Source organism: Meleagris gallopavo, chromosome 28 (genome assembly GCF_905368555.1).
Source record: "Meleagris gallopavo chromosome 28, MGAL_WU_HG_1.1, whole genome shotgun sequence".
In the NCBI taxonomy this organism is placed as follows: domain Eukaryota; kingdom Metazoa; phylum Chordata; class Aves; order Galliformes; family Phasianidae; genus Meleagris; species Meleagris gallopavo.
Window position 1 is genome coordinate 4,055,439 of NC_139431.1, and position 14,634 is coordinate 4,070,072.

General features: G+C 39.7%; 1 long non-coding RNA gene across 1 annotated transcript; it reads left to right on the forward strand.

The window, feature by feature from the left end:
* The first annotated feature begins 1,043 nt into the window (after positions 1 to 1,043).
* On the forward strand, positions 1,044 to 13,309 carry LOC146542634 (uncharacterized). Its single transcript, XR_014879910.1, has 3 exons — positions 1,044 to 1,275; positions 10,895 to 10,970; positions 12,286 to 13,309. It is a non-coding gene; the product is annotated as an uncharacterized LOC146542634 (long non-coding RNA).
* The last annotated feature ends 1,325 nt before the right edge of the window (positions 13,310 to 14,634 follow it).

A 14,634-nucleotide genomic window follows, 5' to 3' on the forward strand; every position in this document is an offset into this window, starting at 1 on the left:
AGATAAACATTATATTACTCTTCAGACTCAGCAGAGATTTTGCCTCGTGGTTGTTTGAAAGAATGCAGTAATTACAAATATTTCAGGAATATGCAAAGCGTGCGCTTGTGTTGGAACACCTTCAGACTCAGATATTGCTTTGAGAGGAGGGTCAAATAAGAGCATATCTGCTCTTTACAGTCTTAAATGTTACATGAATTTTGAAGACTAGCACTCTTCAAAATTAAAATAGATGTTTATTCCCTATTCTTCTGTAAGAGCTGAAAAGTTGTAAGATATTCTGCTTTGTAACTGCACAGCTTCTTCTGGGATGTAGCAAAAATTGGTACAGCCTGATTCCTGCACTTGGCTGAAGCAGGCCTGAATTGGAATCTGAAGTCTCTTTGGAAACCATGAAGCACTTGTCAGACAGCTGTGGACTTCTATATGAAGTCTCTCTCTCCATGAAAAAAAACCTCCCTGGATGCCATTTTGCAAGGAACACACGTGGTCTGGTGTCTCTACTATTTTCCTTCCATGCTCTAATAGAAATTATTTCAGTGCCCACCTATGGCTGGCTGCAGTTTCTGCATCTGACTGTAGTCCCTTTCAGCCTATCTACAGGAAGTGCAAAGATGTAATGAGAAATCCTGTTATGAAATCAGGAACATAGGCTAAGCATAAAACTTGGAATGAGTTGTGTTTGACTATTAAGGGTAGAAGGCTTAGCTGTTGGGACATTCTAAAATAGCTTAAAGAATGTGCTCTATTGGAAGGATCTTGCCTTCGCACGAGAAGACTTCAAAGGATGGACTTGCTTTTCACTATTCCTTTCTCTGATATCTTCTTGCCCTTGGTGGTAAATTTTAAAGAGACTTTAAGGAAAGGCTAAAAGAAGTGCAAATAATTGCATTTAGAGCAATGATGTAGAAACATTTCATTTTATACTTGTCTTCCAGGACCCGAGCTCTCTATTGTGTGACAACAATAGAAATGGTAGAAGTGTAAAAAGCTGGACTCCCTGCCAATGTTACAACTTGTCGTTACTACTAAAAAAGGCAGTAAGCTGGGAGGGTATATCAAAGAATGAATCACTCCTCGTTTCTTGCACTTGTTTTCCATGCATTTTCTGCTGATCACTGTTGGAGACGTAGGTCCAGGCCAAAAGCACGTTTGGATTGAGCCAGTGTGGGAGTGCTTATGTGTGTTAAGTTGTTCTGCAGCGAGATGCGTGGTTCTCTGCATCAGAAATGGGATGAAGGTGCAGCTTTTCAGTTTCACTATGAGGAAAACCAGGTATGGAGTCAACCTCTAGCAGCACTGCAAAGCTCACGCACAGCGTTTTTTCTTTCTTTCAGTGATGCAAAGATTGTATCCACCATGATTTCCACCACTGCGTTGCTGGATAAATCAATGTAAATGTAAAATTCAAATCCTTCAGCCTTCATAAGCAGCAAAGTGAAGCTTTCAGCTAACTCACTTTTAAGTGTCCTTTACTTTCTTGCCTTGTGCTGATCTATGTAAATAATACTAATTTCAGACCTCTGGCAGGAAGAGAGAGACTCTAGGAAAAAAAAAACCCTGATTGGGCAAATCAGGATAATGGCACAAGTCTTGTAAATGGTATCAGCTCTGCTTTTTAGGGACACTTTCACACACATCCCTTCTCCTCCCCTCATTAAGAGACCCAATGGTACTGCCAGCAGACATGCAGTACTACAAACAGAAACTACCATCTGTGAAAGCCAACCATGCAAATCAAAATGCAGGTTTATAGCATGTAGCATTAGCATGATTTGAAAATGCTCGTTGCATGCACAGAACAAATAAAACCAATTTGGGTTTGAAGAAAGCAGAGTTTACTCTGGGACACAGTGTTCAGTATTTGCAGATCATTGGACAGCTCAGTCTAGTACAGATCATGCCTTTTTATGGGGACATTCCAGCTCCAAAGAAAGCAAATTCTTCTGAAACACATTGTCTTAGTTAAACTTCTAATATGTTTGGGTAGTGCTAGCAGCAGCTTTATATAATACAGTCTTGTAGTGCTCAACAAAGACAAAAATTCTATTCCCATATTCTTTGTGCTATTGAACAACAGGAAATACAGCCAATGTGGATTTATTACTATTGTGAGATTTGCACAGCATTTTACACCTGGAATTGGGATGAATAACAAACAAGAAAGTGGGTATCATCTGCATCCTCTCTTGTAGTATACCCGTGATACCTGGTACTTGGAACCGAACCTTACTGAAATTCCTTTAAAATCACATTCATTTTGCCTTCTGTTTTCATTAAATTCTACACACATATTTCATGTCCTTTTTTAAAAATTTAATATACTACTTAACAACACTGAAAAATATCTGCAGTACACAGAATAGCACAGCATAGAACAGAAAAGAAAGTAACGGTTTGGCTGGAAGGGACCTTTAAAGATCATTGAGCCCAACAGGCTGCCCACTTCACTTACTGTTTAGAAAACTGTGCAGGTAATACTGCTGGAGGTCTTGCCTCATTTCTTCTCTCTAGCATCCTGAAAAACCACTCAGTAATGCTGGTGGACAAGTAGTTGCCTTGTAAGTAGTGCCATGCGTGGCTTCTGCAAGAATATCCATGTTGTGGAGTGCTAAAGGCTTGGATCCACGTTGAGTTCCTGCCATTCTTCTGTGTGCCTTGGCACTGCTGTCCTTGCAATGCTGTGATCCGTTTGAAATGCTGAACCATACCGTGTCTGAAAACTATTTTTTGTTATGCAAGAAGGGAGGGTTGGTATTTTGGGTTTTCCTCTTCTCCTCAGGACATTCAAATACAGTTTTATGATGTATTTGTGATTCTGTAAGACCTTTCAAAATTTGTGTCATTTCACATGCAAGCCATCAGATGGGTAAAGTCATTCTGCTTGAAAACTAATGAAGCATTACTTTATTAAGAGCTGATGTCAAACTTACATATCCTTATTATTTCTAATGTAGGGAACAGTGTCCAGGGTATCTTATGGAATATTAAGAGTGCCTGCCTATTCCTCAGCTCTAAACTTGTGGGCCCAAATTCATCGTACAAACGTTGTGATCAATGTGAAAAGTTGTGTGTGCTCCTTTTTCCTTCTCCATGTATTTTCTGTTTACACATAGAGCCTTTCAGTTTCTTAGCCATTTGTACTTTTGCAGAAGTATAGAGCACAGCTGACATACCTTCATTTTTGAATGAAGCTGTGTCTTCGTGCCATGTCTTCTAAATAGGAAGGAGCATTTACCTGCAGTTTGCATGGAACACTGAAGCACAGAGAGAAATTGAACTACAATTTATCATCCAAACGCTTTGAGGATGTCTGTAAATCTCAGCTGCTGGATTCTTAAAGGCATTCACCAGGTAAAACAGGAAGAAGTGTTTTCTCAAGGTTGGAGAATGCTCTTACTTGACTGAAGCTTAAGTGTTGGGAAAAAGTACATGCGAAGATCCAGCACTGGAGTGAAAATGAACAGTTAATATCTATTCTTAAATCTCTGCCTTTCTCTTAGAATTATACTTAATCTGGCAGTGCCTTTAGGTGTCCACAATGTAAATTTTTGGCAATTGCCAAGTGCACTGATGAGAGACTGCAAACCAAGCTCTACTCTGATTGACATTGAAATCTTTTGTGATTGGCAGCAACTTGTCCCTCTCATGTGTTTCTTCTCTGACTTCTGTGTCAAGAGTGAATTCTTCAAAACCTCCAGTTTCCTTAAAATTTTAACCTGCTTGCTGGGAACAAGAAAAATTTCCCTTTCCCAGTATTCTTCTTTTCACATTGCTCTTACTGCAGAGAAGAACTGCCTGAAAAGAAAAAAAAAAAAAAACAAAGCACAACAACAACAACCAAAAAAAAAAAAAAAAAAAACCAACAAAAACCACAACCTTCATTCCAGAGTCAAATTTGCAATGAGAATCTTGGAGTCTATTTTTGTCCAATACCATTTGGACAAAATTCAAGAATTTGATTTTTCCCATTGCTTTACTCTGTACTCTGGTTGACTCTGAAAGCACGGCCTGAAACGCTGAACCACAAAATTCAATTAAAACACTGGGGGTAAACAGGGAGAAGAAATCAATGAGTGGATTATTCTATCAGCTGCTGTTCCCATGATCTTTCTAATCTTATGCTGCACTACTAGAAGGGGTGTTGGGAAGCGGAAGCATCGTAAAATCAGATCAAACAGCTTCATGCTCTGAGCACACAGCAGAAAATTAGATCGATAGCACGAGCCTATTTTTTTATTTGCTTGTAAGCAGCTGGACTGCTGAATCTATCCATAGTGTGGAGGCTGATCTGTTTTTTAATCCTTCACAGTCTCACTATGAAGTTAAACACCAGTTCTTGGAACAAACCTAAATCAATGCAGATGCCAGGCTCCTCAGGTGTGTCTTCACTGCTGCTATATGCATCCAGTAATGAATTGAGACATTTGGAAAAGAAATGTTGATTAAGCACAAAATTCCATCTGCATCTATTGAAAATTTCAGGCAGGAGGGAAATGTTCTAAAATTGCCATATTTGCCACTCGCTTCTACCTTTGTCTGCTGTCACTTTGGGCTCCCAGCACAAGAAAGATGTGAAGCAGTTTTAGACTAAAAGAGGGGAGATTTATGTTAGATGGGAGGAGGGGATTTTTCACTCAGAAAGTGGTGAAGCCCTGGCACTGCTGCTGCCCCATCCCTGGAGGTGCCCAAGGCCACGTTGGATGAGCATTTGCAACCTGAGCTGGTGAGAGGCAATCAACCCACAACAGGTCCTCTTGGTAAAAAAAAAAAAGCAACCTCTTTATATAGATTGTCAGTCTTCATTTTGGAAAGGCAATGAGCAGAACGTACTTTTATTTATGTCTCATGTCACTAATTCTTTTAGGTTAGTTTACTGGTGGAATACAAGTGACATGCGCTTCTGTAGACAGTCCTAAATAATGGAATGGTCAGAGCAATGCAGGGAAAAGGGATTGCTGGTGACTTCATTCCAAAAACTCTTTCGTACACTGTGCTGCAGAGACACAGACTTCATAGGCCTTTGGTGATAAACAAAGGGAGACATTTCACTCTAGAAAATGGAATTCAGCATTCCGTGTTCACCTGGAAGAAGTGTTACATCATAATAACTGTTTTCTAGTTTTACAACACTAGCTCCAGTCCTTCACTTCCACTATAATCTTGGTCTCTTTGAAAATTAGTAGCTTCTAATTGGATTCAAGTGATAGACACCAATCAGGTGGAAGTTGGTAAGTATTTGCAATATGAGACACAACATTACATCGTGATGTTCTTCAACCACAGACCCTCAGGTGTACTCAGAAAGTATGGCAAGGAGAGTAGCATCATCTGTTTCCAGCAATATTTGGCATAACAGCATGCTCAGGATAGTTTCAATGGTTTCCTGACCATTCATCATAAGAGTACACTGTCTCTCATGGGCACCTACGAGCTGCCACAAACATGTCTTCCTTTCTGAACTTCCTTCAAATATATTTATTTCTGTGGCAGAGAGGGGGACTTGGAAAATCCTCCGTGCAGTAGCCACAGGAGCTGATCTGCCACTGAGTAGGCAGATGGCCAACTGAATGCACAGGCATACATGCAGACAGCTGAAAGGACAGATGTATCAAATCAGATTTATGAGGTCAGTTTTCCCAGCCAATAAAGCCCAGATTGCTGTCTGACCTGTTATAACCTTCCTGTGTTTAAATGAATGTGAAACAGATAATCCAGCATTTGGCGGAGACAACACTGATAGAATGCAAACATTATTTCTGTAGCCACATAAGATTGTTTTTCTAATTCAACACAAAGTGTCGGGTTGAAGATCTTTAAAGAGTTCACAGTATATTTATACTGCTTGTGTGTGAACAAAAATTTTCTCAGTCCAAGGGAAGGGGATACTTGTATCCCAAGTATACTTGTTTAGTAGCTTACTGCAGAAAATAAATGTACATCTTACTATAATGCAACAATGGCAGAGATGTTCTGAGCAGGCATGTAATTTGTACCTACTCTTCAAACGCAGAAAACGAACCCATCTCTTTGTGAGAAACGTGGACAAAATGCCAATTAAAGATTCATGCTACAAGCATGGTGAGAGAGTAAACAATATCCTTCTCTGCAAATTGGCAAGGTGTGGATTTGATGGGCGGACGGTTCAATGGATGAAGCACAATCTGCAGGACCGAATCCAGAGAGTGCTGATCAATGGCTCCATGTCTGGATGGAGATCAGTGATGAGTGGTGTCCCCCAGGGGTTGGTGCTGAGGCCAATATGCTTTAATATCTCCATCAGTGACGTTGACAGTGGAGTTGAATGCACCCTCAGCAAGTGTGCTGATGACACCGAGCTGTGGGGTGTGGTTGACACACCTGAGGGCTGGGATGCCACCCAGGGACCTAAACAGGCTGAGCACTGGGCCCAGAACCTCATGAGGTTCAACAAATCCAGCTGTTCGTCCTGCAACTGGGTCGAGGCAGCTTCCACTACCAATACAAGCTGGGGGTGTAAGGATGGAGCACAGCCCTGACAAAAAGAACCACGCATGATGATAACTGAACATCTTATCCTTCCATGCCATACCACTAAAATTAAATGGCAATATTTCATTATGATGGTGTTGTTTAAATTAAAAAGTTGCATTTCTTCCTTTTTTTTTTTTTTCCCCCAGTAAAATAAAGCATTTTTCCATTCTGTAAAATTCTTTTTCTCAGCAAATGGGTCTAAATTCTTTCAATATTGTTGTTTGAATCCTTATTTTTTTTTATCCTATGGGAAAAAATGCACATTACAATATGAAGGTTATATGCAGGACACTTCAAGAAGATACTGAAACTGAAAAGTAAAAATAACTTTCTGATGGGAATATATTAAATAACATTGAACATAAAGGCTCATTGGCAGTGTCAATTGCCAGCTGCAAAAACATACAGTATTAGGATGGGAAACCTACTACGAAGAAGCAGGCACTTGGGAAGAGCACATTAGTAAAAATGCTATTTTTATTTAAAGGTTTGTACAGTCAAAGTTCATCTTTCAGTGTTTTTTAAAGATTAGAATTTCAATGACTTTAAAGCTCTAGGACCACACAGCCCTGGAGCCGCTGTCCTGGCGCGGACTGAATGAGAAGAAATTAATTCATTGTGTATCAAATCTTATGCATGTTTTTGGACTTCATGAGCTACTTCTGTTCTCTCTTATTTATTTCTGCTTTTGCTTTGTGTTGTTAAACTGCAGAAATAATAATAACAGATAATTGGTGCCTGCAGATAGTAGTTAAAGATTGTTAAAGGAAGTAAGCCACACTGGAAACCATTCTAGAAGGTGAAGAGCATAGAGAGATACTCAGATTTTGAATTTTACAAAACTGACACTGAATTGAAACGTTCACCACAGCACCATCACAGTCAAAAAGCATCACTTCCCAAAACTGCACCTTGTCCATTTCTGTTGCATTTTATCCATTGCAAAGAATGGTTTTGTCTGACATCAAAAACACTTTCATAGCCCTCCTGCTGCGAGAAGGCAGACTCAGACAAGTTCCCTCTTGCTTTCCTTTCTCATGTTGGAAATTGTGACAGATTCTTCACCTAAACTTGTATTTTCCTTCGCCAGCTGCAAAAAATGACTGCTAATGCTCTTCTTTGGTAGAGCCTTCAGGTGGGGCTCTTGCCAGAAGGAGGAATTCTGGTCGTTTATTCTAAGAGCTTTCCGGCATTTACAGAGATGCTAAATTGAAGGCTTTCCAGCACTTACAAAACACGTGTTTTTATTAGTAATTACAGCTGTTTGTGTGCATTTCTTGGGCTGTGCATTACAGCAGATGCTTTCAGAAGACGACGTTCTTTCTAGGTGCCATCTCAAAGTAAATCAGCATTACAGGAAGCTTTTTAAAGTCAGATGTGGCTCTGTGTAGTTTTCCCTCTCAATAGGCAACACCTGATAACTGGTTGTACCCTATTACATAACTTCCAGTGTTTCAAATAAGTTTCCATTAACCCAGGTATCAAAACAGAGGTACCATTTCCTCCTGCTCACTTCCTCACCTATGACATTCTTAAGAACATCTCTCAGTTTAGCACTGAGTGTATTACAGGGGGAGTGTCTGCAGAGTAAATGAGTGACATCATGTTTGTCTCAGCTAACAAGCAAGCAGTGTGTGTCTTATTTAAATTTAATCTCGACCCTAGGACATAAACCTCAACTTCTGTTGCCCTGGCCTGAGTTTGCCTACCCCAGATGACTGTAGATGTTACATGGATAATACTGCATTTAGCATCTTACCAAATGTTTTATGTCTTTTTGGGGTACCCTGATAACCTTTTGCACGACATAGAAGTTTTGCTCCAATTTATTTATACTATTTTGTGGTATCTGCCAAAGGCACAGAGGTCAGCCAGTCTTCATAGTCATTTACGTTGAGAGCACCGAATCTTGTCTTTTTTTTCTTTTGGTGGAGGAAGCACTACACAGAAGCACTGCTTAATCCTTAGAGATTACTTACTTTATAGATCTGACCTTATTTTTTCCCTCTTCCTTACCCTTCTCTGATGCTTCATTTGCTCACATTAACAAGTTGGTTACACACTGGTGAAAAGACTCTCATTCTGGCATGGATTGGTTCATACATATGAAACTTAGTGCCTGATCAAAGACCTGCCAAGTGGATTTTGGATGCTAAGGATATTTGGTATATAGGCAGAACTATACAAAATATTGCAGTTTTCAGACTTCAGGGCCCAGTTCTACTTCAGGGAGATGGATGGCATGACTCTCTTTGGACTCCATGGAGAGGCAGGTAGGCTTCCAGATCACTGTAAGGCAATCTCCAGGAATTACCACAGCTTGTACTTACTAATGTTTCTTACATTCACTGACAACAGTGGTGTAAACTGGCATAATGAGAAAAGAAATGATAACATTCGATCTTTTGGGGCTGTTTCTGTCCCAGAACATTTCTCATGGTGGAAAGAGCAAGTGTTTAGAATGTGGTGCATCTGCTTCACCAAGAGAAACAAAAAAGAGTTGTCTTAGCAAGCTTTAGCTAGAGGCTGAGTTTCTGGCATCTTGGAAGAGAATGGGAAGTAAATCCTGTACAGCTGGGAAAAGATTCAGTGTGAGCTTCTGTGTGAGAAGGATTTGTACTGCGAAGGAAAAAGAGCTTCTGTCCTTTATCTTTTGTGCTTGTGGTTGCAGTTATTCCATTAATTTGATGATGTAAATGTTAAGCACATGGCGAAGATGACTTCAGAAGTCTGACCTTTCAATTTTCTTATTTCCCTTCCTTCGGCTGAATGGGGGGAGGTAGTTATGGAATTGACAACAGACCCTGAGAGGACCAGATCAGAATAAGGTACGCAAATGTCAGACTTCAAGAAATTAATCCCAGGATGGTCACCCAGATGTGTTTGTAATAGATAATCTAAATACAAACATAACGTTCTAATTTCTGCCACGGTGACTCAGTAACAGAGGCTAAATGGGTCCACATTAACCTTAGGGCAAAGCATCAGCATCTGTTGCATAAATATTTAAGATAATATGTTTAACACAATATTTTGAAGGATTACTTTTTTTTTTTTTTTTTTAATAATTACAACCACATTTCACAATACTCAACTGTCCTTTGAAATACCTAAAAGAACTGGAAGCAGTGCAAAACATGGAACAACTAAGTAAGTTAAGGTCATTAAAACTGGTGCGCAGTGTTCTGTGGTTTCCTTTGGATGCTGTTTTTGGTCAAAGAGAAATCTTTGATGAGAACATACGTTTGGTTCTTCAAATGTTATTAAATTGAAATATAAACATAGAATCATAAGATGGCTTGGGTTGGAAAGGACCCCAAGGATCATCAAGTTCCAGCCCCCCTGCTACAGGCAGGGCCACCAACCTCCAGATCTGGTACTAACCCAGGCTGTCCAAACAAAGTATAGAGTGGCATTTTCCTTCTGCTAAATTAAGCTGCAGTGTAAGGGATCACCTGGTACAACTTTTGACAGACTGGTGTATTTTAGATATAGAATCATAGAATGGTTTAGGTTGAAGTGGACCTTAAATCCATACTGCATTAGCAAATTATTTCCCAGATGAGAACAAATCCCATATAGCCCTTAAAGCAATGTAAGCTGATCCATCTTGGTAACATTTATTTCCAGATAGTGTCATTGTTTCACTTTTATTGATTGTTTTCAAATTTCAGGCTTTAATTATGCCAGGATGGTTAATCTGTAGGCTCAGAGGGTTAATGCCTGAAAAAAAATTCTTCAAACAGGGTGAAAGAAACCCAAATTTCATCAGGGGCGAGGCAGGGGACGGGGAGGATAAGACTTGACTGAACAACGTAAAACAGAAATTGAGTGCTAATTCAAACACCAAACAAAACCACGGCAGAAAGTTCTCAGACAGACTCCCAGAGGACATGGGTACATAACCAAATAAATACTAAGGAATCTTGGGCATAAAGAGATCCTATAAAAATTGGACGCTGCTGAAAATATCACCTCCCACCCGGTCCAAATAATAGGGGGCATTCTAATATGGTCTTTTATATTCAAAATACTTTAATAAAGAGCCAGATTCAAAGTTTAGAAAGATCAGAGAGCAGAGTCTGGATGCCGCATTTAAAACAGCCATGTGGATAAAACTGTGCATCACCTGTGCTACCATCAGCTGTAATCCTAACCCTTTTGTTTTAAAATTAATTAAGTCTCTAGAAACAGAGATGCAGCAGTCTTGGAAGGGCTCAGCTGTTCAGTACGTACAGCTGTGAGGCTCTGAAATGAAATGGTTGTTGCAGCAGTGAATCCTATAAGGCTCCTTAAAGACTTGGGGAAAAAATCCAATTCCCAATGAGCTTTCAGGTATGCACAAGCTTCATTTTCACTTGTTGTTTTTTTTTCCTTCTAGTTCCAGGAGATTTTCAAGTACACTTCATTTGTCCTTAGTGTGATGTCTTCATGACCTGAACTTACTCTGGTGACAGGTAATCTTTAATGCATATCTATAAATAAGTATTGTTACTGTATGAACCATGACTGTATACAGTAGTGCATGTTGGTCTTGCTAAACCATTTAATTATGAAGTTCGATAAGTGATGTAACTATGATAACTTCAGCACATTCTACTTGACCAAATTTCCATGTCCTACATCTCTTCTGTGTAACTGAATTACAGGACTGCAGTACAGGGAGGCTGTCCAACAATAAAAGCATTTAGTATTGCAGACAGAGCTACAGAGCAGGGAAGAAACTATCCTGTTGTCTTGTTTGCTTGGAGTAAGTCATTACAGGGTTTTTTTCAGTCTGAAGTTACATCAAAATCATTCAAAAATCACAGTCAATATTTCAGAAAGCACAGTTCAGGACTGAAAGGACTGTTGTGATATGTGAAAGCAGAGGTCCCTATACACTGCAGGGATGGGTTTAGAAAGTGGGCAACAAGACATGAAAAGAGGAGAGTCTGATTAGAATTGTTTTGGGTCATGAGAAACGTAGCAAAGGTAATTCTGGTGTGTTTTCTACACTATGAGAAGTAGGGGGCAACAAAGCTGGTCTCACAGTAAAGAGAAGACGACTGTTTCCCTTGTGACAGACAGCTCAGCGCCGAACTTCTTGCTGCACAATGTCACAGGCATGGAAAGTTTGCAGGAGTTCAAAGGAGAACACATTCCTGGAAAGGAAATCCTGAGAGGACTGCTGCTGTCTTCTGATTTAAGAAATTCCTAAAATGCGAGTTTCTGGAGAGTGAGATAATGTTATGGAGCCCGTTTATATGATGTGTGTCCTAATCTTATGCATTTCCATGCTTATCCTTTAGTCATTATTATAGGAAATGAGATATTTAGAGAAACAGATGTTTGGTATGATTCACCACTTATGTTAAGGCAGTTTGTATTGGATGGAGGTTCAATATTTGCTACATTTACTTGCCACAGTGTAAACTGGAATTTAGTACAGAAGGAGATCATAGAATCATAGAATCATAGAATTGATCAGGTTGAAAAAGACCTTAAAGATCATCAAGTCCAACCAGAACCTGACCATACTACCTAACTCTGGCAACAGCTCAATCAGGTCCCTGAGCACCACATCCAGATGCATTTTGAACACGTCCAGGGACGGTGACTCAACCACCTCCTTGTGCAGCCCATTCCAGTGCTTAACAACCCTTTCTGTAAAGAAGTTTTTCCTGATATCAATTCATTATTGAGATTCAGTTAGGGAATTTGCAACTTTTACACTGAAGGAAACAGAGGGAAGCAAACCATTTCTTACCATTCCAATATTTTGCCTTTCAGCTCCAAGGGTAGAGCGGAGGAGGAATGCCCTGTGTTCGTGTTGCTTAACTACATCAGGCTCTTAAACCATCCATTCATGGACATACAGGGCACCAGCACCTATAGCTGTGAACAGAGAGCAGCTGGTTACGCGAGATACCTACAGCTGTCACTGCAAGCACAGAAAAAGAGTAAAAGGGTATAGAAAAATAGTAGCTTCAATGAAAAGTATTTTGACTTGCATGCAGCCCCAGCCCCAAGCAGGCTTCTCCTCTGCGCTCAGAAGGCATTTTGTGACCAACCTTTCCCTTCCTGTGTTTAAAGCATCAGCAGGAAGCACTTCTAAAGCAAATACAGGAGATGCTCACAGCGTGGAAGCAGCAACTGTGCTGCTGAAAGAACATTAACGTGAATTACAAGGAGTCGCCAAAATGGGATGTTTCCTAGGGTTGACTTTAAAAAGGCCTAGGGAATAAAAAAAAAATAATAATAAATAAAAGTGCATTGCACCAGGATTTTTAGTTTATTTGAATTTTCTCCATATTAAGTCAAAGAATCATAGAATTGACCAGGTTGGAAAAGACCTTAAAGATCATCAAGTCCAACCACAACCTGACCATACTACCCTAACTCTGGAAACAGCTCAATCAGGTCCCTGAGCACAACATCCAGATGGTTTTTAGACACATTCAGGGATGGTGACTCAACCACCTCCCTGTGCAGCCCATTCCAGTGCTTAACAACCCTTTCTGTAAAGAAGTTTTTCCTGATATCCATCCTAAACCTCTCCTGGCACAACCTGAGGCCATTTCTCCTCATCCTGTCTCTTGTCACCAGCGAGAAGAGACCAACCCTGCTCTACAGCAATCACCTTCCAGGTATTTGAGGTATTTATCAACTGTACCCTGTTCTGTGCTGATCCACAATTAGGAAAAAAAAAAAAAAAAAACCAAAAACAAAAAAAACAAACAACGAGACTAACAAGGATTTGTTTCCAAGAAGCAATATATATTATATTATTTTATATTATATTATATTATATTAAGCATAAGACCAAAAATTTTTGGAGAAGATAATAATGATTCCATTCATGAAATGCCATGCACATCTGAATGAATGCTTTTATTTGTCGAAGGGGCCAGAGTGTCTTCAAGATTTGATAAGTGCTGATGTTAAGCAGTTCAAACACGCTTGCACATCTGCTGTATTGATGCATGCATCACCTGCACAGTGCTTGGCACTTTTCTATACCACCACAGTACAGACAGAACACCCAGACCTACAGTAAAGGCTGGGACTCTGCTGATGAGGTCGTTTGGACATTTACACTCTGCTGTGGGAAATCCTTACCAAGCGACATACATTCTTTTAACTGACTTTCCTTTTTGGTTTCCATGCCTCAGTGGACTGATGAGTGGCTTGATGGAAGAAAAACTGTCCCTGGAGAAGATTTCTAATTTTGCTCCCTGGGTGAGCAGAAACTTTTAAAGAGCAGGCTGCAGGCTGACACTGGTGGAGGAGGGCTGGGAAAGGTCAGAGACCCCTGAATCATAGCTTTGTTTCAGCAGCTCCGCTGGTAAAGCCCCCTAGACATTCTCCAAGGCTCTCTGTTTGAGAGACAGCTCATTTCCCCTCCTAGATTTATAAGACTGTTTAAAATTGTGACATCCTTAGGGCCCTCGAGGCCAGCATCTAGGGATGAAGCTGGGAAAACTGCAAACACAGAAATTAAATACATTTCTATAAAGGCATTGCCAGTTTTCTTCCACTAAGACTCTTGTAGTCAAGATGTTCCTCCTTTGCTACAACATAAGCATGAGCAGTTTGCACTGGAGGGCAAAATCCTTGAAACTCTGTTTCTCTAAGCTCCAAAACATTCAATTTTTAATATTTGTCCTCAAAATAATTGGGCTTTTTTTTTACTTGAGTGACATTTTCTGTATCTCTCATACAGAATATGCAAATTAGCTGTCCTACTACAGAAGTGAATGTTATAGATAGCAGCAGCAGCTTCTATCTTGTTTTGTAAATAAGTTTAAAATGGATTTCTTGAAAATCAAAACTTTCACAGCAATGTTTTTTGTATTAAATTGTGGAGTTTAAACAATTTTTTTTTTTAATTACTGTTCTAACAATTTTAGGAGTTTTTTTTTCAAATGAAGCATTTCATTCTAAGCAGAAAATCTCCGTCATGGAAGTACTGTCATCTATTTGTATATTTATAAAGTCTTTCAGGCTACTAGAATACATTTTCTAGAATGCTGAACTTTGGTTTTCTTTTACCAAAGACAGTAGAAGGAAAATATCAGATACTTTCTAGGAAACAGAAAAATCTTCTATTTTTGTTCCCCTTTCCCTTATGCACACTCA